General features: G+C 34.6%; 1 long non-coding RNA gene across 2 annotated transcripts; it reads left to right on the forward strand.

The window, feature by feature from the left end:
- Positions 1-1,234: 1,234 nt before the first annotated feature.
- LOC132294685 (uncharacterized) lies at positions 1,235-6,016 on the forward strand. Of its 2 annotated transcripts, XR_009478161.1 has the most exons (4): positions 1,241-1,633; positions 2,827-3,033; positions 3,381-3,668; positions 5,713-6,016. It is a non-coding gene; the product is annotated as an uncharacterized LOC132294685 (long non-coding RNA). The 2 variants fall into 2 exon arrangements; XR_009478162.1 differs by lacking the exon at positions 5,713-6,016 and having other exon boundaries at positions 1,235-1,633; positions 3,174-4,207.
- The last annotated feature ends 20,630 nt before the right edge of the window (positions 6,017-26,646 follow it).

Raw genomic sequence — 26,646 nt, forward strand, 5'->3', positions numbered from 1 at the left:
TGTTGTTGTTATAAATAAAGGTTAAACCCTTATTCAGCCCTATCGAAGAACAACTCCCAGAAGGGGGTACAACACTTTAATGTTTTGCAGGATCACAAAGAATTGTAAGGCTATCCTCCAAAATCTAAAGGTATGTGTCATTTAATCATCAATCAGGCACGTGACTAAATTCTCTATTTAATTAATTGTAGTATTCTTGATTTCTACATGTGGATTATTTGATTAAAACCCAACAATTGGTATCAGAGCCATGATTATACTAGGATTTTAATTTTGTAGAAATCAAAATTGAAGTAATTAAATTTATGTGCTTGTAATTTATATTATTCGATTATTGTTTTCGGTTCAGTACTGTTCTTCCTTGTCGTGGAAATTCGTTGTATCTATTACATTGATGTTATTCAAAATTGCGTATGGGTAACATCGTTAAACGTGCTGATCAATTTAAAGAATTTTTGTTACCTGTTGAAAAAAAAAACTATTCTTGATATGAACAAGCTATATGGGTTTGTTAATCTCGACTTTGATGAAAAGAAAATCTGGTCAAGGATAGCTTCGTAGGTAGAGTTGTCATCTGTATTCTTCAACCAAACAAGGTGGTCTGACGTAACTTGAATTGAATGACACGCGGAACGAGAATAATTATAGAGTTTTTTGTTTGTACTAAACCAAAGCATTAGGTATACATGTTATTTCTTTGAAACATGACTTGTCCAGCATATATAATATTGTATGTGTTTGAATAAATCTGTCTGAAAAAATATATGAATTTGATGTTTAATTGAGTATTTAATTTATATATAATTTCCAATTTATGTGTTAATGCATGAATTAATAAACTAGTGGATGTTAAGTCGAAACTTGATGTGTATTTAACCCAAATGGATGAATTTGTGTTCTCAGACTCCTTGGATGATTAAATAAGATTGATGAGAGATTCATATGCCAAGTACATATATACGGTTGTAATATGTATGTTAATAGACTATTTAAGGAGACTTCAAATTGTGAAGTTTGATTGGATAAAGTATGAAATATGATTGGATATTATATTCACCGTTTAAAATTTTCGGCTTTAGTACATTAGTTGAAGTCATGAATGACCACACATGTGCATTACGAACATGAAGGATAATAAAATACTACAACATATTAGACTTTTAGAATGCTGGTCTAGGTGTACTAATACCAGCGCTTTTTAGGAGCGTATAGGTGTAATAGTACCAACGGCTCTTTTTAAGAGTGTTGGTATAGGTTATAGCCAGCGCTCTTTTGTATAGCTTTTCCTTTCCCTTCATTTTTTTCCTCCGCTGAAAAGTTAGTGAAATTAAATATTTGGCCTAAACTACGTCGGTTTTTGGGGCCATTAACACCATTGTTTGGTTTGTATTCCATTTTCCCATTTCATTTTGCAATTACACGAGCCCTAACCTCTCCTTCAGCCGCTCTCTCTCCTTCCATTACAGGTCATGGCCCAATCTTTGAATCCGTTTTGTTTTCCATCACAGCTCTCTCTCCTTCCATCACCAGTCATCACAACTCTCTCCTTCCATCAGTTTTGTTGTATTCAGCTTTCTTATTCGGAATATGGATATGTAGGCGATTATTGGCGACGACAGTTTTCCCGTGGCAGGTAACAACTCTAATTATCTCTCTCTGGCCCTTTCACTATTTCAATATACTATTTCTCTTATCTAATTGCAAGCCTTTAATCTCTGTCTAATCCATCAAACGTACCAAGCCCTAACCTCTCTCTTTCCCTTTCTCTAATTGAAGAAAACCCTAACCGGCCATGTGAAATATTAACCTTATAATCATGTATACTTTTTTCCTTTTTCTTTTTTCCCCCCTTTTCAATTTAACAATTTGTGATTTGTGTAATTATTTACTTCTCAAATACAGTGTAACATATGTATACACCTAACAAATCTTCCATTAACCCTACTTTATATACTAATAGATTCAATTTTATGTTCTAAATGCCTTGTTCAAGTAAGTTATTTTTTTTATTTTTTTATTTTTTATTTCTGGAGCTGACTAAAACAACACACTAACGATTTATTATTATTATTATTATTATTATTATTTTTCCCTAAATTGGTTTGTGTATATAAAAGATAAAACAATGAAGTACGGAGTTAAAATGAAGTCATACCCCCACACTATAACGAAATTTTGATCCTTGGTGATTCTTGCACGAAAAATGGGATTACCTGATTTCTTGTTTGTCAGGGGTAAGAAGTAAGGACTTGATTATTGATAATTTTATGGAAGGAAGAAAGTTAATCTAGAAGATAGATTCACATATAAAATACAGTTATTAATATTATTATTATTATTTCCCTTTCTTTCCGTTTCTCCCTCTTGCCTTTTCTATGATCGAAGAAAACCCTATAACCTCTCGCTTTATAAATCCACAAAACACAGACATTTTATATTATTTATAAAGTCTGACCTATGCAATGTTTGTTTTATGGAAATCTGTGCAATGCAGACCAGAGCAAAAAGGGCCAATCAATTGGTAACAATAAAGTATGTTTGTTAACATGAAGTTCATATATTCTATTCTTTTTTCTTTTTCTTTTTTTATTTACATTTTACTGGTTTTGCATCTCAGTTATTTACCTGGAGGAATAAAAAAGAGCATTAAATGTATTGATGTAGTTATATACATACGTATTTGTGGCTTCATACTTGAGAAGAGGGATTCTAAGAACTGTTATAGCTTGCAAAAGGCTATCTTTTTAATTTGCAGTGTGTACTTTTAACAGGACTGACTTTGTGTATGCTAATTTGATTGTTGGTTTATGGCATTTCTTTCCAAAGGAAAGTTGGAAAAGTAGAGAGGATCAGCATTGATGAGTAGTAGTTGGGACTGTTAGAGTAAGCCGCAACTCCATTCCAAAAGCAAAAAGGAGTGTCCAGTAGTAGTTGTGATTTCTGCACAGTAAAGACAGTTGACGTTGACGTTGACGTTTCCAGTTAGCCAAAAAACTAAGAAACTGCACTCAAAGGGAACATTTTAAGCATGAGGTAGTATCAGCATTATCATTTGATTACATATTTTAAGAATGAATGCATGTCAAAATGCTTGAAATTTTAGAGTTTGGTTCATTTTTGTGTTATAGAAGGCCAAACTATAATGATTTGACATTGTTCATCTTGTTATACAGCCCCCTGCTTGCAGCTCCAGGACAGTGCTACATCGAACTTTGATCACTATATATTATAATGAAATGGATTTTTTTCTTCATAGTATTATAATTTTTTTGTTGTTCTGGTGATCAATTTGACAGAGTATATCATTCATACCGATCTTCTCTATTTTCTTGTTTCCAGACTTCAGTATTGTTTTCCTCATGTTCTTTTTTTGCACTTAGGCATCCAAAACATATACTAAGGCTGAAGTTTCCTTGCATAACTAGAGGACTGATTGTTGGATCATCATCAAAGAAAAGGTTCATCAATACTGAAGGTTAAAAACTTGCTTCATTTAGTAGATTTATCAGTACATTATTCTTCTTTGCCAAGGGGACTAATTAATTACACGTACATATGATCTTTTATATATATAGCTGATCATACATTTTGATTGTTTTGACACCAATTATTGCTTGGTGCTGGAGACAACATTACACAACTTCTTTTGTAGAAACTAAATTGCCCAGGTACGTAATATTACTTGTTTTCTTCCCTTTTTCTTTTTTAGTTTGGATACGTTTGTTGCACTATGTGTTTTGATTCTTCATATTTGTGCATAAAAATATAATCTACATTGCTTGGTCAATATATATATATTTTAATCTCTTTATGTCAGTGTGGAAACTTAATTCCCCAGGTAATATTACTTGGTTTCTTTTTTGTATGATTTAGTTTGTATATGTTTGCTGCACTATGTGTTTTCATTCTTCATATTTGTTGATAGAAATATAATATATATTGCTTAGTCAGTATATTTTGATCTATATACTAAAATCAAGTTTATTTTCCAGCACTTGATCATTTTAGATATTAGGCTGGTTTTGGTGTTTTATTTAGTCCTTTAAGATTGAAGTGGCTTTGAGCTGGACTTAGTTGATATCACTTGTAAAATGGTTCTTAGTAATATATCTCCTGATCTAAACTACTAATGGCCTTAAAAGATTTTGGCAAGTATAAGAGATTCCCCCAAACACCCACACCTGCGCCCCCAACCCCCCCCCACCACCCCCCCCCCCCCCCCCCCCCCCGGGGGCGCGCGCGCGGGGTAGCTAGGTAAATGAGAGATAATATTGACATTTAAAAAATTTATGTATTAGAATAGGAATATAGGCATTGAAGAGGCCACAACGTAAGAAGGCTAAAAGAGCAACAAAAAGACCTACAATACAGCAAAAAAAGGGCATGGTACGTAAACAGATTAGGCCCAAACAAACTAAGAACAAGAACTGAAAACCACCTTAATGCTGCTTAAAACATATTGTTGTGAGCAAATTAGCTAGTTAAAGTTCTGTTAGGTTACTCTATTGTTTTGAATCAGAATTATGATATGAACCAAGCAGAAAGCTAAATCTAATCAGCATTATCATTTTGTTCTGTTAGATATTCTGCTGGATTTGCCTGTGCTGCTTGTACTTGTTTTGCCTAAGAAATATGTGATATTCCCTTTGAAGTGTATGGTTGAGTACTAACAATTTTTTTATGTTTTGGAACTACTATCTTTGATTGACAGACATGCTTATCATGTTGAAGCATTCTTCTAATGCAGAATTCACTAATTTGCTAAAAATTTTGTTTCCAGAAACCCTGTTACTGAAATTGGTTGTAACCTGTCTCCAGTTATGAGTAGGGAAGCTCTATTTGTCTTAAAAATTGGTTTATATACGCATTGATGGATGTGTCTCTTGCTGAAATTCAGTTTTATTTTTGCATAGGCAGATCTGTTTATTGAAAAAATTGTCATCTATTGTTGACAATTTCTGGATAAGAATAATGACATTAGTTAGAGGTGTTACCTATCATGGTAACTTCCCAAACTTAAGAGTTGTGCATGAAAAGGGTTAAAATTTCAAATCATGAAATTATTGAAAATAAAAGGACAAAAAAGAATCTCCCACAGAAATGTCTATGCAAGCACTAACACTAGGTAGACAATAATTTGGAAGTAAATGATAGAACAGTATCCCCATATTCTAAAGAATCAAAGCTCAAAACAAACCTAATCATCAAATAAGTCACTTTAAGCACATAAATAAAAATCACAACATGGCCATCCTAAAACATTAAAAGTCATTTCTTAATTTTTTATTTTTTTATTTTTTTATTTTTTTATTTTAATTCTCACGCTTTCATCCAAACACTCTTTGAAGTGTTACATAATCTAAAAAACAAATACATAGATAACCTGTATTTCTCAAATCAAAGCTCTATATTCATAATAACATGCACACAGGTAACTATGCTAATGCAGATGCAACAAAAAAATTGTAGTGGACAGGTATATTTATTATTAGTTTTACTCTTTACTAAATGTACGTTTACTTATGTCAAGATTTCATGTATTTTGTTTTGTTATTTTGAAGGGTTCTGATTTTTTAAATGCTCTTAGAGTATCCCCAAATTCATTTTCTAGTCATGATGCCAATTCAGTTAAGGTTATGAACTTTAATTTCTCTTATATGTTAAATTTTCATTTATTATAATGTGCGCTTAATGAATTTATAAAAAATGTAGGGTAATTCAAATCAAATGGGCAAGAAGAGTTATTGAAGTTGAAGTTGAAGTTGAAGCTGAAGATGGGGTTGTGGCTGTGCTTTCTGCATTTCCTTCGCCTTGGATGGGTTCTTTTTGAAAGGCTTGTACTACATTTGTTAAAATTTCTTAATTCTTTTTGTGTGACATATAGTAGATCTAGACAATTTGGATGGTATTTTCATATTGGCAGGTTAACTTATGGTTGTATTAGTAGACATATAGGCTTTTTGGTTGACATTTACCAGCTTTATCTATTAGTAGACAATTTCGATGGTATTTTTCATACTGCGTTTTAGTGTTGTCTATCTTTGCTAGTCTACATTTCTGGTAATATCTTTCTACTCTCTTTTTGTTCTCACACATTGAGGACAATATGCAAAATAAGTTTAGGGGTAAGGTAATTTGAGAGATTTGAAAATTTTGAAAATTTGATATCAAGGATATGATAATTGTTGTTACTAGCATAATTTTGAGTCTGTTGGTTGTTATATACTCTGTTTGCAGTCTGATGTTAGTTAGATATGGTTTGTATGTTAAAATATTATGAAAAGGGATTCTTGACAATTTTGAAATTGATTGATGTTCTGTGGTTCACTGTGTTAGGATGATATTTGTTTAATGAAATTAATCTCTGGAATACTACACTTTGCACATATTCACACTTGCATGAATTCTGTGGGGTAAATTTTAGAAGTCTTGTTTTGTTTTGAGTTAAACTGAGATGAATAGATAGATTTGATGATTTTGATAACCAAGGCATAGAAATAAAGAAAAGAAAAAAAAGTTGAAAAAAAATAAAAAAGTTTGGTATGTCTGTAATTAAAGAAAAAAATTATTCACCAATATGAGTGAAAGAAAAAAATAAACAAAGAAGTAGAAAAAGATCAAGTTCAGGTTTTGTACTTAGATTGCTTGAGTGATTAAGTCCTTTAGGGTGTGTTTTGACACCTAATGCTTTAAGATTATCTGGTCTGGGAGTCATTGGCTGAAAGCTTGTTACATAAGAAGTTTAGGTTGCCTAGATTACTTGAATAATTAAGTCCTGAGGGGTGCTTTATCACTTAATGTCCTAAGACCATTTGGTCTGGGAGTCATTGGCTGAAAGTTCGTTACAAGAGTGATTTAGAAAGCTTAATAGACCAGAACATTGCACAGAATCATTTTTGAAACATATGCATACCTTAAAAAAAAAAAAACAATAAATGCTTTGGGAGTTGGAATTTGAGAAGTTTGCCTGTGAATTGAGGAATAACTAGGAATAAATGCAAGTATGGATAGTAAGCCACACGTTGAATTGTAGGGTCACTTTCAAAAAGTGTTTTGGAGATTAAGATTATTGAATGACTGATTAAACTGATATATAGAGACCATGGCTGTTAAATTGAAAGTAGAAGTTAAAAGTTTTTCTAATTACATGATTAGTTGTACTTGCTATGTTTGACTGATTGATGAGTTGCAGGGATAATATAATTTGAAAACAGGCTTGAATAAGCTTACTATGTAGTTAAGGCATTGATCTGAGAAGTTTGTGGGTATTTTCACTGGAAACCCTCACGAGACTACAAATCGTCCACTAGGGGTAACCTAGGGGTTTAAAGGATTGTTGCATAGGCTAAATGCAACCGTGATTCCTATGAAAGCGGCTTTTTAGTTCTGTATTGCTAAGGGACTAGCAATATGTAAGTTTGGGGGTGTGATAAGCGCTAAATATTTGCATATTCGAGCCTCTAAATAGACATATGTTGCAGCCTAAAGTGATATATCTATCATGTTTTAGATTAATTTATGATTAATGTGTGTTTGCAGGTACTTTCCCAGAAAAATTGTTAAAACCGGGACTTTATGATGATATCAAAGCTTACAGAGTCATTGCCGGTCATCTAGAGCAAGCCGAGAGCTTAAATGGTGAAATTTGGAAGAATTCAGAGTCAAAAGCTCGAGCCCAAGTCATGAAGCTCGAGCCTTACAAGCCAAAGAAGACAAAAATCAACAAGGTAGTAAATGCTTGAGCCTTGTACCTTCAGGCTCGAACTTGAACAAAGGGCGCTCGAGCCTGACCATAGGGTGCTCGAGCCTTGACCCTTAAGCTCGAACACAAGGCGTCGGAATATGAAGAGTTGATTTCCAAGCTCCCAAACCTCGTGCCTTAACCCAAAGATCGAGCACTATCCATTGAAGCTCAAGCCTTGAGAACCAAATGCTCAAGCATGGTACCTAGTGCTCGAGCCCATGAAGCTTTGATCGAGTAATGTTAAAAGATTTCAATCCCAAGAATATTCTAAGTGTTGAAGAAAAAGACGCTTCGAAAAATAATTGAAGAAATTTGGCTAAGTGTCAAAGTGAAGATTGAGCACCAATTCTTGAAGCTCGAGCACCTATCCAGAAAAGCTCGAGCCTTGTTCCTTATGCTTGAGCCTTTGTTCCTAAAGCTCGAGCCTTACATGACATGTCAGATTAAAGTTACGAGATTACTTCCTTTTCAAGCCGTGTCTCATTCTAGATGGGCCAGAAGACCTAAAAGCCCGCCAAATCCTTATTTTCTTCTATAAAAGAAGGCTCAAGCCTTGATAAGAGGTGGAGATCCTAAAAAGAGAAGTGTCGTCTGTAACAATGAAGACAACTCATACACAGATGATATCCGACATCGTCATGAATAGCTAATTCCTCTCCTAGGGCACTGATGTAACCCAATCTAGTATTATGGTTTGATTATTTTAACTCTGGGATTTATTTTAATATATTATGTTTACTTAATTATATGACTATGGGCAATTGAGACAACTCAATTGGTTTTCATGCTTTAATAGATTACAAACTGTTATTACCTTGTTTTAGATATAATTGTTTATTTTAGATATAATTGTTTGTTTTCTATTCTCAACCTATCTTGTTATACGGTATCTGGCGGAGCCCTGCCGAACATAAGAAAAGAGGTCATATAATGGTATTCCAATGTTTTTTGCAAAAGAATGTTTTCATAGTCTATGCTTAGGAAATGTGGATTGTTTATAAAGTAGTTAGAGTAGGTAGGTGGATAGTCCACGCTAACCGCAGATAGGTTATAGTTAACTGAATTTTGTAAAACATCTTTCTTTAAAACCCGAATTGAACGAATGTTATTGAGTTCAATTCATTTGAAAAACATAATTGTTAAATCCCCAGAGTTGGTACAATTAACCATATTATGATGATTGTGGTGAAGTTAAAACCCTAAGATTTCTTTCTCTGATTATTTAGTTTATTTTAGTTTAATACTTTGCTTTAATTTTAGTTTGTTTTTAATCGTGACAACCAATAAATTCTTCAACAAGTTACCTATAAATCAATAAAACTAAATTGAAAACTGAATATAAATCTCATCTCTCTGTGGGTTCGACACCTCTCTTTATAACACTATCCTACACGGAATTGTACTATTGCGAGTGGTAAAATTAAACACATCATTCATCTACATAGACTACAAACTAGGATATATAGCACATATAATCTATTGATGTAAATATACCACTTGTATAAGACACATGATTTAATTATTTGTCTAGCCATACATGAATAATTAAATCACTCCAAGACAATTGTACAAATTCATTAACTACATTAGTGAAACCAAGATACAACAAGTCATGATGCATGATAAAAAGACAAAAACCCCATGAAATACAAGTCCAATTCATTAGAACACTAAGTTAAAATTAATTAATCTAATTAATTAATTTCTCGAGAAATCAAAGTTGTCCAAAAATTCTCAAAATAATATATGTCAATGTCCATTCCATGATGATTGCAAATATCACATCAATTTTACAAGGTGAGCAAGATATAATCATGTAGAATTTAATTAAAATAAATAATTAAATTACTAATTTTCAATAGTTGCCCAAAAATTCTCAAAATAATATATGTGAATGTCCATTTTATGGTGATTGCAAATATCACATCAATTTTACAAAGTGAGAAAGATATAAACATGTATAATTTAATTAATTTAAATTAATTAAATCTCTAGATTTCAAAAGTTATTTAAATGATTTCAAATTAATATATAACAAAGATCAAGTCATGGCTATGCCATATATCAAGTCTAAAATGGAATATAAGTAATGTACAATTAAGTAGAATTTAAATCAAATTAAATTAATTAAATCTCTAGATTTGAAAACTCATTTAAATCATCCCAAATTAATATATAACAAAGATCAAGTCATGGCCATGCCATATACCAAGTCTAAAGTGAGTTATATGCAAGCTACAATTAATTATTAATTTCTCAAGTTAATATAAAACATGCATATAACTTATTTTTTACTACAAAAGTAAGTAAAACCCTTAGGTAATAAACTAGACACCCCCTACCTCACAAGAGGATTGTTCCTCTTGAATCCAAGGAAAGCAAAGGAATTTCAAGTTTTCCTTCTAGGGTTATGAAGAGGAAGGTGAGGCAAAACTTTTGTATTCCAAACTTTATGGTAAAAGGTGAGTGGAAGGGCCTCAAAATTCAATTTCAAAGCCTAAGCATCAAGCTTCTCTAATGGTGGCTAGATTTGTTTTCAAGAGAGGGATAAGATAAAAATGGTGAAGATGAAATGTGAGTGGAGGATATAGAAATCCTCCACTCACTATGTGAACTAGCACCATGGTCAACACACACTACTTTGGTCAATTACACAAAAGCCCTCTTTAAAACCATAATCACAAAATAGCCTAAAAATATTTGCAAGTAGGTCCCTCCTCTAAATATCTTGCAAACTTAATTACAAAATGGTCCTTAAGACAAAAATAATTACTTTAAGTAATTACACAAGTAACCCCCCCAAAATAAGAAAGTTTCCAAAGAAAGTGTTCATCCACACCTCTAAGGAAGAAAGTACACTAATGGCATGCATTTCTAGGAAAGTAAAAATACACATTTCTAAGAAATCATATATCATGGTTGCATGCAAAAGTGGAAGCAAAATCAAACACGAAAAGTGAGGTTGTGCCAACAAAGTGACAAACGGGAAAAAAATGAAAGGTGAATAGTGCTAAAAAAAAATTGAAAATGTGGAAATGACTTGGTCCTTAAAGGAAGTTGTCAATCCAAAGGAAAGAGTCTTGGAAACCATTTTCAAGCACTCGAGGCGACACCAAGTGACGAGAAACAGAACTCAGAAAGGAAAATTAAACGAAAAAAAATTTATCCGTAAAATTTGAGAAAAAGGAAAGAAGAGAAAATGACCTGATCATTACAACCTACCCTCCTTAAAGGAATTTCGTTCCCGAAATTAGGAACGTACTAGAAAAAGAACAGAATAAGGACTAAACACCAGGTCAAACCAAAGGACAGCTCATAAAGCACTGAAGGACAACTCCAGAAGTCTCAAGATCAACTAAAGGAACATGAAACCACGAACCGAGACAACACCTCGTACGAATAGGTACGTCAACTTAATGTCAACCACTGAGAGAATCCCAAGACAATGAAATGTTGAAACACGATAAAAGAAAAGAGGGACATGGCAGTACGAACAGTGACCAGAACCTGCCTACGACGTACTCAAATGTGTGGTAGCAATGACAGTGCCTAGTATCAGCCCACACTTACTCGTCAGTAAGGTAGCATCGGCGGCAACTAGCACCAACACACAACTTTGTACGCTAGCATGATTGTATAAGGCACTAGTTCATAATCTGCCCCCAACCAAGTCAACCCGAAAAAACTTATCAATACGAATGACATCAATGTCGAAAAAGATCATTACCAAAAGCACTACGGGAACCAACCATATTGTGAAAGTTGCTAACAACAATGTCATAGGCACCATTACGCTTAAGACCTTAAATCCACAGTGCAAGTAGAGCCAATAACTTCTACATTGCAAAACACCATTACCAACAACCTCCAGTCACGAATCCAAAGCCTGATAAGTCTATGCCTTCAAGCCAATGGATCGGACTCCACGAAATCGAAAGACACAGACCCGAAGCAGACCTATCCTAAGGTCACATACAAGAAACAAAAAGTTGGATCAAAATCCCCATCATGGACAACTAAGTCCTCAAAACACAAGTCTACCTTGTAGCTCACTCATGACAGTCCCGACGACCAAGGTCACAAAACCCCAACATAAGTGCAGGAAGGATACAACAACATAACCAGCTACTCATATAGCACATACTCACAAAATTAAGTTACATAAATTAAATAATACCTTAGTGCTAAGCACACGGCACTCATAAGGTAAAAGAAACATGCCACCTCTCATATAGGGGTCAAATAAACGACAACACGCTGTACGCCACTAATGGCACTAACATGGTAAGCAGATACTGTAAATGAAAATGCACCATCTACATCCATATACAACTACCACATAGTCATCTATCCTAAACATGTTTCTAAGGCATGCTTGAAAATAATGGGGCTCATAAACATGTAAAAGGGATCATACAAATGGCAAGTTCATAAGGTCAAAAGAAAGGGATGGAATGCCTCTCAAGAGATACTAAGCAGAAAACGTACGACAGAACCTGGATGAGTCTAATCTCTCACCACGAGGAAATGACTTATCCCTCAAACAACCATTAAGGTCCCCGAGACATAAGATCAGCAAGTTCTTCCCAAGACCAGCTCATAACCCAGATGGAATCCCAACACCACATGAAACAAGACAACAGTGTAATGGATAACTCCAATGCTAACCATTACGAGGCATTGACGAGGAAAACACCCTTCAAGGTGCCAATGAGTTCTATGAGAACTCTAAAAGATCCTACTGGAACCCCAACACAACGCCGCAAGTCTCTAAAGACAAGGGAGAGTAATTAATTCCACCAACGCAATTAATTTCACGAAACCGCTCACATCCCAACAGTAGCTCGTAAGAGATGTTCGAGGCAACACAAGAAGGATCCTAGGTCAACACACCTATCCAAATCCTGAAACCATCGCCCTAAGAAGGCAAGACATGAGAACCTCACCCTGAGGCTTACAAAGCAACCTCCCAACTCCCAAAGGAAGGATTCGAGTCAGCCCTGACTTTTCATCCCATGATGCTAGAAACAAAGACCTTAATGAAGTCATCACATCAAGGTCACCACAAAACCCTAAGAGGTGATACCAACACCTCAGATGCCCCATGACCATGTCATAAAGCTACGAAAGAAGAACAAGATAAAACGGTGCCTCCACGGCTCGCGTCTCATTCCACCAGACAAAAACTGCAACTCAATGCTCTCCCGAGCCCAGACAAGATGACCCTCCATGAGTCAAGACCATGACGCTATATGCGTGAAAGAATGAAACGATGTCAATAATAACACAAGTTATCATAACTGAAAACAACTCACACAATGACTACATAAAATATGTAGCATGTCAATGTATGTAACATACAGTCATGCTAAAGCGGGTAAGCATATACAACATGCTAAAATAGCCAAGCATATACCACATGCTAAGGTAAACAAGTATATATCCTATGTTAAGGCAGCTAACGTAAGCTTCTAAACAAGTTGCCACATAAGCAAACAGACATGTTATCAAGAAGCATCTGTCATATCAAAGCAAGTAACAAAAGCATCATATGCACCAAAAACCCATTGTCCAAGGTATTCGAACCCAGGAGCTCTGATACCACTTGTGGCCCTGGTTTTTAGGCTAGTGCATCCTGTGATGAACCGAACGTAGATCCGATAACGAATCAAGAATATGGAAGCAAAAGATAAAACAACACGTCTCTAAGACACCAATGTGACCCTTAATGAGGTTATGGAACCCAAAGTAAAATAAATGCGGAAACGACGTTTCAAAAATGGACGAGAATGAACCTAGGGGATAAAATTTCATTTCCAAAATAAAAGGGGGTGCTACTGAGCACACCATTGGAAAGACAACAAAAAAATAATAAATTTGGACTCAAGAATCACTTGATTCGGAGTCCGGATGACAAGGTTATGATCAAATGAAGAAAAAAGGTCAAAAGATGCAACTCAAGACCATTTAATCGATTAGATGATCCATCCATCTAATCGATTAAATGCCAAAACAGAATCCATCTAATCGATTAGATGGCTCATCTAATCGATTAAATGAGGTTGATAACAAGATTTTTTTTTTTTTTTAACCAGAAAATTGAATTTAATAAAGGATTTCTAGTACCAAGACGACATTTTCTGGAAAAACACAAAGAAGAAACCCTCCTAAAATCACGTTTTCTAAGTGACCATGTCAAGGCCGGGGTTTATTTCTCGAAAGAAAATCCCAAAATGCCCTTAAACCAGATTATGGAAAAGAAATGTGAAATGAGTCCATAGGAGGCTCATTTCACCAAGGAAGGAGTTTTTCTTGAAAACGATCATGCACGCAGATGTAACTTACCTACTAGAAAGCGCTATAATGATCCATGGCTTGAAAATACCGCCGATGCAAAATCCGACCCCCTAACGGCCAAAAAGTCAAAAATGCACATGAAATGAAAATTTTGAAATTCATAATTATGAAATGGCTTCAAATTACTATTTGGCCGTTAGCCATACTTCATACATGATTAATGAGACCCTATGAAAGAATAAGAATGGAATTCCCACACCCGATGCAAGCATGGTAAAACAATGACTTGTCATTTTTGAATATTTTCATAATATTTCATGAAGTCAAAAATTACATAGGCTACAAAATAATTGTCATTGGCCTCTGGCCTCATCTCATACATGTCAAATACATTCCAAAAGGTGTGCTCATGAACACTTTACATGTTTAAAATCAAATATACAAGTTTTGACATATAAGCTACAAATAGCATTTCATGCTAACATTTGCATGAATCATGAACAAGAATACATTTAAAGAACTTCAATTCATTGAAACGATCTAGGGATATTGTACATCCCAAACCAAGGCATCCGTACCTGAAAAATCACCCGATAACTTTGGGGTGAGTAAACAAGTTACTCGTAGGGAATGAGCATGCCTAGACCTAGCATTTTACAATAACATCACCTTAAGGTGAAACATGTTAAAGGGGCTTATGCCACCTAACGTCTATGTCAAAGTGAGACTCAGGGATCATCCTAAGTTACATAGACAATTGAAATGAAATACACAAAGCAAGTATACGAGACACGAGTATACTAAATGAAATCTAGGTTCAAGAAGCAAGTGCATAGTTTCAAGTATACTGAATGAGATCTAAATACACGAAGTAAGCATAATGTCTATGTAATTAAACAAGGTAGGAAATACTCCATATAACACGACGAGGTTCTTAGATCTTCAAGAGATAACACTTGAAATTTAAGGGTTTAAAGATTTTGCATGTTGATATAAATCATTACATGTGGTCCATGCCACCTAGAATCTAAGTCAAGTTACATGTATAGGATCATTCCTAAGTCACGATAGCATAAAGTAACATGAAACAGGATAATTAAGAAAATTAACAAGATTAAAACAATTCAATTAATATGACAAGGATAAGGCGTGAAATCAAGGATAATACATAATATCTATGCAATTAAACAAGGTTGGAACATTTCATATCACACGAAAAGTTTCTTAAATCTTCAAGGAATGCAACACTTGAAATTTAAAGAGTGAGATCCGAGGTGAAGCATAAAGTCTATGCAAATAAACAAGGTTGTAATATTTCATATAACATGAAAAGGTCTTAGATCTTCAAGGAATGCAACACTTTAAATTTAAGGAGTGAAATAAAAAATGAAGCATAAAATCTATGCAATGAAATAAGGTTAGAATATTCCATAAAACACGAAAAGGTACTTAAATCTTCAAGGAATAACACTTGAAATTTAAGGAGTGAAATTGAAGATAATGCATAATATTTATGCAATTAAATAAGATTGGAACATTCCACATAACACGACAAGTTTTAAATCCTCAAGGAATAACAACTTGAAATTTAAAGAGTGAAATCAACCAATGTGGATCCTCGGATATCGTCTGGATTAAAAACCGTACTCTTGGGATCACTTTAGGGCTACTAACCCATGGGTACCTTCCCCTAGTGCGCACTATAATGTAGGGAGCTCTCTATCTCCTATAGTAGAACCAAGTCCTAGCCATGTCAAGTCTTGATTGATATCGCCGAGTTTCCAAAATAAAACAAGTTGTGCAAGTCAAGATAGTATCAAGATACAAGGAATGCATTAAACCACATTCCATTCACAACCAAGATTTTGGAACACACAAGTCATACCCTAAGTCTTTAACTATAATGCCATCTGAAATGTCAATAAATCATAATATGCATCTACATAGACTACAAACTAGGAAATATAGCACATAGAATCCATTGATGTAAATATACCACTAGTATAAGACACATGATTTAATTATTTGTCTCCAAGACAATTGTGCAAGTTCATTAACTACATTAGTGAAACCAAGATACAACAAGTCATGATGCATGATAAAAAGACAAAAGCCCCATGAAATACAAGTCCAATTCATTAGAACACTAAGTTGAAATTAATTAACCTAATTAATTAATTTATCTAGAAATCAAAGTTGTCCAAAAATTTTCAAAATAATATATGTCAATGTCTATTCCATGGTGATTGCAAATATTACATCAATTTTACAAAGTGAGCAAGATATAATCATGTGGAATTTAATTAACATAAAAATAATTAAATTACTAATTTTCAATAGTTGCCCAAAAATTCTCAAAATAATATATGTGAATATCCATTCCATGGTGATTGCAAATATCACATCAATTTTACAAAGTGAGCAAGATATAAACATGTAGAATTTAATTAATTTAAATTAATTAAATCTCTAGATTTTAAAAGTTATTCAAATGATCCCAAATTAATATATAACAAAGATCAAGTCATGACCATGCCATATATCAAGTCTAAAATGGAATATAAGTAAGGTACAATTAAGTAGAATTTAAATCAAATTAAATTAATTAAATATCTAGATTTGAAAACTCATTTAAATCATCCTAAATTAATATATAATAAAGATCAAGTCATAGCCATGCCATATACCAAGTCTAAAGTGAGTTATATGCAAGCTACAATTAATTATTAATTTCTCAAGTTAATATAAAACATGCATACAACTTAAATTTCACTACAAAAGCAAGTAAAACCCTTATATAATAAACTAGAACACCCCTCACCTCACAAGAGGATTGTTCCTCTTGAATTCAAGGAAAGCAAAGGAATTTCAAGTTTTCTTTCTAGGGTTATGAAGAGGAAGGTGATGCAAAGCTTTTGTATTCCAAACTTTATGGTTAAAGATGAGTGGAAGGGCCTCAAAATTCAATTTCAAAGCCTAAGTATCAAGCTTCTCTAATGATGGCTAGATTTGTTTTCAAGAGAGGGATAAGATAAAAATGGTGAAGATGAAATGTGAGTGGAGGATATAGAGATCCTCCACTCACTATGTGAACTAGCACCATGGTCAATGCACACTACTTTGGTCAATTACATAAAATCTCTCTTTAAAACCATAATCCTAAAATAACCCAAAAATATTTGCAAGTAGGTCCCTCCTCTAAATATCTTGTAAACTTAAACTGGATGTATAATTCATATAAATTGCTATATAAAGAGTCGAGTTAGTCTGTAACACACTAGAAAGTATTAATGTTAATCTGGTTTGCATATTTAGGTTCGTCTGCAACTGTATATGTGTGCATGTTTCGTATTTGCTTGTTTTACTTCTCCCTAAATATTTTTGTTCTAATTAGAGTGGATTTAAGATTAATGGTTTTAAAATATCTAGGGCATTAGAACTTAATTTTAATCAGTAAAAACCATTAAAGTTGAGGACTGATAAAACTGGACGTGTAACAGCCCAAGTTTTTCAACCCGGTGCGTCAGTGATGAACCGAAAGTTGATCCGATAACGGATCCGAAACGCGGAAGCAAAAGATAAAACCAAATTCTACAGAGATATATATCATCCCCAAGACACCAATGTGACCTTCCATGAAGTCACGGAACTCAAATGAAACGAAAGCGGAAACAAAGGTCGAAACGGGCAAAATCCATTAACCAAGGGGCAAAATAGTCAATTCAGAATTAAGAAGAGAAACTTGACTCTAAACAAGGTGAATACAACCTAATCTAGTCATTTCACAATATTCCAAGAGGTTCCAAGAACATTGGACAAGAATGCAACAAAATGCCATTTCCCGGTTTAAGCGAAAACTGACCCTACTTTACTAAAACATGAATAACTCCCACTGTGATTGGAATCTGAGAATTGTATAGGTATCATTGGAAGGATGACTCAAAATCCTTGAGTTTAGGCTCAAGAATCATCCCATGTGGGTTAGAAATAAAGGAGATATGGCCGTTCGAAGTCGGAACAACAATGCTGAAACAAAACTGAAGAGTGCTGTGTATGGAAGCTATTTAGTTCGACCTAAATAGCCATTTTAGTGGACCAAAATAGCCATTTTAGTCGACCAAAATGACCGAAAATTGTCCTAAAATCCCAAAGGTGAAGAAAAATCACTTCGATCGACAGAAATGAACCATCGGTCGACTGAAATGGACCTGAAACTCGAATTTGCTTACTGGAATGCATGTGTTTACTGTTCAATTGAAATTTAAAGGCCACCGGTCGACCAAAACAGGTCGAAAATGTGAAGAATGAACCTATTATGCACCAAAAATGAAAGGAAATTCCTAAGTCTCAAATGGATCCCCCATAGCATGATCAAATTGCATTGTATGTAAGTGTCTGATGATGTGAACATATACGCAAGTGTAATATGACATTTTAAACATGTTACAATGGCCTACGGCCTCATTACATTTCATTTACAAGATTTTACATGCCAACCCTCAAAGTTAGGAAGATTACATCTCAAAGACAAAACTTGGAATCTAGATGCATACATTTGAACTTTAAGGATTTTGGCCTTTGGCCTCATGTCATACATATCAAATAGGTCCTAAATAATGTATCCAAGTACACTTTACATGTCATAAGACAAAAATGACATAATTGAACCTAACTAAGTATTACATCTTTATAAGCAAAACTTAAACATGCTAACACTTGCATGTGAACAAGAATACTTTAAAAGAAGCTTCAAATCTACGAGTCACCCAAGGCAAGTGCAAATCTCCAATCTTGAATCTTATACCTGAACAAAACCCCAAGTAACTTCAGGGTGAGTAAACAAGTTTAATCGTAGAGAATGAGCATGCATCGACTCGATTTCTTTATAGATTTTTATAACAATATGAAACAATTCAAAAGGGTCATGTCACTTAACATCTATCTCAAAGGTGAGACTCAGGGAGCATCCTAAGTTACCTTAAATCATTTCTAACATAAAACACATCCTTTATACAATCTAAACCACATAGAAGCGTGCTATACGAAGGAGCATAATATAGACTCTTAAAGTCACCAACTTGAAATCTAAAATGCAATAACAACTAAATATAGCAATTTAGCATAATTAGAATTTCAGATACCACACATCAAGACATATATTCTCTAAGTTATCAATTTGAAATCTAAAAGTGAGAAAGCAACTAAATATAACAATTTAGTACAGTTAGAATTTCTGATACCACACATCAAGACATAGATTCTCTAAGTTATTAACTTGAAATCTAAATGTGTGAAAGCAACTAAATATAACAATTTAGTATAGATGTACTTAACAACATCAAATCGCCAATAGCCAAAACCACAAGTCACAATTAAACATGATTCTCAACTTGGAATTGAATGCGAAAACAAATAGTGGAAGACTTGGACATCACGTCTCGAACTAAACCAAGAACAAAATGGTTATTCCGAACATTAACCCGCTGAGAAGACCACCCTAGTGCGCATTATCTCAATTGGGGAGAACTTATACCTCCCACACTAGAGCCAAACTCTAGCCATGTCACTTGTAACAACAATGTCCTAAGACTCCAAAATAAATCAAATAAGTTCACAACTTATACATAATTTATATAATGCACGAAATTACCTTTCATGCAGAAGTAGGTTGAACCCACACAATCCATGCCTTAGAGTTTAAATTCTAAAATGGCATATATATAATGTCAATTACAAAGTGTGCAATTCATTACACAAGGCAACAATATATTCCATAAAGAAAACAACAATGTTATCCAATGCTCAAAACACAACTATGTGAATACACAAAAGTCCTAATCCATGATTTATATATAGAAACAACTTCTACAACAAAAATTAAATCCATGTAACAACAAGATAGAATTTAATTAAATAAAAATAATTAAATTATCTAGATTTCAAATCATTTCCAAATGGCATCAATTTAATATATGCTAAAGGACATAGCATGATCATTACTTATATTCATTCAAAATCCTAATTAGACCAACAGAACCATAAAAAATAGATTTTAATTAATTCTCTTAATTAAAGTTTTTGGATTTTCAAACTCGTCCAAATACTCTCAAATTAAAGTATGTTAAAAAACATGCCAAAACTTAATTGAATAACATATCACAAGTTATTTTCATGCAAGGTATATCCATGAGAATTAAACTTTCACCAAAGATATTATTAAATAAAAAGTGCAATTCTTATTCAAATAATCCTAATTTAATATATGTCAACAAACATATCGAAGCCTAATTTTCTAGCATGCCACAATTTAATTCTAAGTTATACATCATCATGAGAATTAAATCTTAACCATAGAAAATAATTAAATTAAATTCTAGATTATGAACAAAAGTATGCATACAAGTTGTATAAGCATCAAAAACATGTAAGACAACAAAAATATGAAATTATAACACCCCCTGCCTCTATTTGAGATGCAATCTCAAATCCCCACCAAAACGAAACCGCCCCGAATCCGACGAAACTTCTAGGTTTTGTCAGGGACAACGCGATGACCATAACCCCCAAGGAAGCCCCATCAAAATCACAACTTGACTTCAAACCCGAACTCAAGAAATGGCCAAAAATGGATTCTAATAAGGGGGAAAGGTAGAGCACGGCAAGGCAAACATAAAACGCTAAGGCACTACAACTTTTTACTAAAGGGAAATGGCCGAAAAATGAAGGAGAAGGGTGGCAGCCCCTTGGCTACCGACCAAGAGAGAGGAGAGAGAGAAAAATCTGATTTTTCTTCTTAAGACCTCCTATTTATAGAAAAACCCTAAAAGTGTCCCGAAATGGCCCTACCGGGTCCGAAAAAGTAAAATTTGAACAGACGCGCTCAAACGGAAAAACTCTGTGAAAGAAAAAGAATCGGAATGAGAAAATATGAAGAACGGTAAAAACGACGTTGAAAACTGAGTCTTGAGCAGAGAGATATGCCCCAAACAAGTTCGGCTGCAACCGGGGCCAGAAACCCTGAAACTAGAGAAAAACCACCAGAAGGAAATTCTAAGAGTACACGACTCGACAAAAAGTGAAAATGAATCCCGTACGAGGATCCAAACTCAAAACAATACATTTTGCAATAACTTTCGTTAATTGCACAATGGCCCTCTAAAAAGTGAAAACTGCAAAACTGCCCCAGAATGAAAATACCTTCCAAAAGATATTTTCTTAGATACCCCTAAAATAAAATATCTTCAAATGATATTTACGAAAAACACCCCAAGAAATGGAAATGTTTCTGAAGAACTGTGCATCCATACCCCTATGAACACCGGGAGCAACCAGAGTACTTTTCTGCAAAAGTAAAGATATGTATTTCATGGAAACCACTTAGAATGAAGATATGTGAAGTCAAAAACTAACTCCAAACACATGAAGTGAGGTTATGCCAACAAAGTGACAAATGGGGAAAAGACAGAATAGGGAAAAGGATGAAAAGTGAATAGTGTCCGAAAAGTGAAAATGTGGAAATAACTCGATCCTCAAAGGAAGTTGTCGATCCTCAAAGGAAAAGAGTCTCGAAAATCATTCCAGAGCACTCGAGACGACACTAATTGATGAGAAACTAAACTCAGAAAGGAAAAGATCAACGAAAAAAAATATCCGTGAAAATCTGAGAAAAAGAGAAGGAAGAAAAATGACCGGGTCATTACAACCTTCCCACCTTAAAGGGATTTCGTCCCTGAAATCCAGCCCCAACAAAACAAAAGGCGAAACTAGGATAACTAATGAGTACATCTCTGAGTATCCCACACAACATGCTATAAAAGCAAATCCAACACTGGAGGACAACGTACAACCTAATGCCATTTGCACCCACGTGCTCATGACAGGACAACCTCTCAAAAGAATAGTGACCCCATGGCCACACGACAAGTCTGAACTCACACACAGAACCCAAGGTCAGACAAAGGAACAGACGACAATAACCATAAACGTCCCTCCTAACGAACCATCAAACGGATCCGAAAACAACCACCAAAAGAACTCCAAAATCCCCGCATATCAAATCAAGGTACTGAACAAGGACAACGTGGCAGTACAAATAGCGACCAGAACCCGCCCACGACGTACTCAAATGTGTGGTAGCAATGACAGTGTCTAGTGCCCGCCCACACTTACTCATCAGTAAGGTAGCATCGACGGCAACTAGCACCTGCCCACAACACACAACTTGTACGGTAGTATGATAGTATAAGGCATTAATTCATAACCTCCCCCCCCCCCCCCCCACTAGGTCTACCCATGAAACCTCTAAATACCAATGACATCAATGTTGCAAAACGATCATGGCTAAAATCAATATGGTAACCAGACATCTGTGAGAGTTGGAATATGGTCAAAAAATGTTCTGGACTATCCTGGCCAATCCCAAACTCTGACAACAATGTCATAGGCACTAGTATGCTTAAGGCCCCAAATCCTCAATACAGCAAAACCAACATCTCTAATATCATAAAATACTACTATTAACAACATCGATCAAGAATCCAAAGCCTGACTAGCAAATTAAAACCTTTAGATATCAAAACGAATCTCACCACAAGACATTTCATCGAAAATCCTACTTATCTCCCTGAAACAAATCAACTACAAGATTACACTGTAATCAAAATCAGTTCCACATCCCTATCATGGATAATTAAATCCTTAAAATACAAGCCCACCAAGTGACACACACATCAAAATCTCGACAGACAATATCACAAAACGAGTCTCTCAAAACCGTGATTGGCAACACCAAGTTAAATCAAGATTCCTCAATTTCAATCAATAAACAATCACTGATACTATAATATCTCAAAACTATGCCTAGTCATAACTAGGACGAGAAACCTCCACAAACAAGCCATATCCAACAGCGATCCTCTAAAACTTCTCCTAAAAGTCAACCACATCCAGGTTTTCAAAACAGAAACAAGTTGTAATACCCCTAATTTTAAAAGGATATTTCTGGTATTTAATTTATTATTTTAATTGAATTTTTAATTATTTAATTGTTTATTTGAATTATTTGACTTACTTGAATTACTTGAATTATTTGAATTGTTTGAATTATTTGATTTATGTGAATTGGTTGATTTATTTGAAGTACTTGTTATTATTTGAATAATGTGTCAGTTTATTTGATTGAATTATTTGACTTATGTGAATTGGTTGATTTATTTGAAGTATTTGTTATTATTTGAATGGTGTGTCAGTTTATTTGATTATTTGTGTAATTGATTTTAAGTTGCATTCATTGTTTAAGTTAATTAATAAATTGTTCTGTTTAATTAGTTGTCTTAATTATGGAAGTAATTGTCTTAATTTAATTATTGTAATTGAATTAATTTTGTGGGATTTAATACTTTAATTGTTTTACGTGACTGTTATATGGTTTTTATAGGCAGCCGTCATTGATTTTAACCTAGGTTTATCTATGGGCCGAGTTATATATGGATTAGGGTTAATGTCTGAGTCTATAAATACATACGTTTGCTGGAGGTTTTAGGGTTTTAGAAAAATATTCGTTTACGTCTGTAACACAAGGAACTGCTAAGAAACAGAGAGTGAGAGAGGGGGCATAGGAAGGCAGAGCAAGGGAAAACTCAGAGACGTGGATTTAGTGTTTTAACTCTGAAACTTAAAGGCAAGTTTCTGATCTTTTCTTTCCCTTTAATTCGTGTTCTGTGCATGCCTAGTTTAGACTCCAGGGATTAAATCAAGGATATAACGGATTTAAATAAACGTTATCACATGTCTGTTATGCATGTATGAATTTTGTTTAGACTCGTTGAAATAATTGTTTTGCATTACCTTTGAGGTTCTGTTCTTTGTTTCTTTTGTGGTTTATGATTAAGCTTTGTTATAGTTGAGATTAGTAATGTGATTGGATGTCTTGAAACTATTCTGAGACTAAGTTTGAACTCAAGAATAAGTATTTAGAACAGTATATAAAAATTCACTGAAGTAATCTACGGTTAGTTGCTTAAAATTTATAACGGAGTTTCTGTAATCTTGTTACAAAACTTGTGATCCAAAAATGTTCTAATTGGATATCAGTGGTCTAAAATTTATTTAGGACTAAGTTTGAACCTAGAATAAGATTTAGAACACATTACAAAGGTACTGTAAATCACCGGAATTGAAGCAGATGAAGCTAGAATGGACGAGGGCTGCTAAGAGGAAGGAGAGAAGGCTCCAAACCTCTTAGAGCCGGCTCCCAAAGGGGAGAGCCGGCTCTTGGTGTCATGGAGCCAGCTCCAAGAATTTAGAGCTGGCTCTAGGTGCAAACATGGAGTAGGCTCTCATTTTTCTAGAGCCTGCTCTTCTTGAAAAGCACTGTAACGTGCATTTTTGTTAAAACTGTTTGATTTTTAGGGTTTCTGTAATTAATTTAAATTGTTTTAAATGATGTGTAGGACTGTTCAAGGCTGGTTTTATGGTGGAAAAATATAAGTTCATAGATGGATTAAAGATTAGAGCAAGATGAACCTAAGAGAAGATGGGTTGTTTGCTCTCTGTTTTATTAGTTTTGTTTACTGGAACTGAGTAAGGTTTTTATATATAATTTAATTATATATAATCATATATTAATTCAGTATTTTAAGGATGGTGAATTAATTTTATTTAACCATGCTTAGTTAGATTTAATTGATACTTAAATTTCTATTAACTGTATCAATTCATGGACTATGTTGGAGGATGTGAATGCTTGAATTTAATATAGCAGTTTACATTATTGGAAATGGATTTTAGGCTCTGTATTGAATGCCTAATATTTATGTATATGGATTAATTTATCTTGTGCATATTATGGTTGATGACTATTTAATACTGTATTGTCAACTATGTTAACCGGAGGATTGTATGTACCGGTATGGGATGGTGACATACTAGGTATGGACTAGTTCAAACACTAAGTTCTACCTAACTTGGATTAAGGTATGGATTAATCATATAGGTTAAGTCCATCACCTACTTATGTCATGTCAATCAAATAATTGAATGACCTACTGTGGTTTCAGGATGGAGTTGTGATGCATGTATCAGACCACTATATAGATGGATGATATTTTGTATTAGGAGTAAGGACTTTATATATATTTATTATATGGTGCCATGGTATGAGCTTGAGTCTCAAGATTGTGGTTAGAGCGCGTATATCGCCTAGGATGGATAGCTGGACAGTAGTTGTTGTTCCTTAGTAGGTCTAGGTACACATGACCATGTAATGTGCGATTTGCATGGTATCTCTACTCAGGCTGAGACAGACCTATTGGACTAGTGAGTGTCCTATAGTGTGTAATATATACATATAAGAACTACTCTAGATATTGTTGAGTCTATCTAGGATGTATCTGCGTATCGGATTCTTGTTTGGATCGTAGTAGATCAGGACTTGCATGTGGGTCTGACCCACTCTTCTATTTTTCAAGTGCTCGTCTGTTCTAGGGTTAGAGCTTGGTTGTGTAGAGCAGATTCAGACTTCTATTCCATTGAGTACGTAGGATTGCTTACTTTTTAGCTTTGGATCTTATCTCAGTATTTTCATTTACAGTTGGTATTTTTATTAGGGGTCCACTAGAGGGATTCTCGAGTTGTTAAACTTATGGAGTTTTGGATTTTCAGATTTGAATAATTTTATTTTATGGATTTTCAATTAGCATTCCTTCAGTTTGTTATTTTATTTCTTATTTCATCTTGTATTCTGTGTTCGTTAAAGTATCAATTGTTTGATATTTCCCTCGGGTTTGGGCCTGGGCCTGATCAACCCATGTCTTGGATCCGAGGGGTATCACAGTTGATATCAGAGCACTCTAGGTTCAAGTGTCTCTAGGATTCTATTGTATAAGACTTCCGCGTAGCGTTTTCTCTTGATTAGAGTTAAAGTATTAGGATTCATTGTATTATTTACGGTTCGGTTTAATCGTGCTGATGTTTGTCTTTCTGTGTTGATAGAATAGCTAACGCAAGAGCTAGACTGAATAATCGGCAACGAAGGGAAGCGGCCCGTAGGTAGTGTCAGGAGGATGAAGGTCAGTTCTATGAGGAGCAGGAGGAAGTTCAATAAACTCAGGATCAGGGAGGAGATCCAGAGTTTCCTCCTCACCTCAATGACCTTATTGCTCAGGCTATAGAAGCAGGGGTAACAGCTGCACTTCGGAATCAGCCTCAGGTACAGCCGGCACCGTTACCAGCACCGATTGTTCAGACTGATACTTGGGAGAAGACTAGGAGTTCTTTCACAAAGGGGAACCCACCTAAGTTCACAAGCTCTACCGATGCTAGAGTAACTCACCAGTGGAAACAAGACATCGAGTGACATCTTCGCATGGTTCAGTGCACGGAGGTTCAGAAGCAGATGCTTGCTACCTTCAAGCTAGTTGGGGATGCACTACAGTGGTGGGAGTCAGTTACCACCATAGAGGAGAGGATGGCTTTGACTTAGGATGAGTTCAGTGTATGCTTTAAAGAGAAGTACTTCTCTTATGCAGTTAGGGCAGCTATGAAGACTGAGTTTCTTAATCTGCAGCAAGGGAACATGACAATAGCGGAGTATGAGCAGCAGTTCA

The sequence above is a fragment of the Cornus florida genome, unplaced genomic scaffold, assembly GCF_030987335.1.
Source record: "Cornus florida cultivar Cherokee Brave unplaced genomic scaffold, ASM3098733v1 CherokeeBrave_3.0.0_Hap2_Chr02, whole genome shotgun sequence".
NCBI classification, from domain to species: domain Eukaryota; kingdom Viridiplantae; phylum Streptophyta; class Magnoliopsida; order Cornales; family Cornaceae; genus Cornus; species Cornus florida.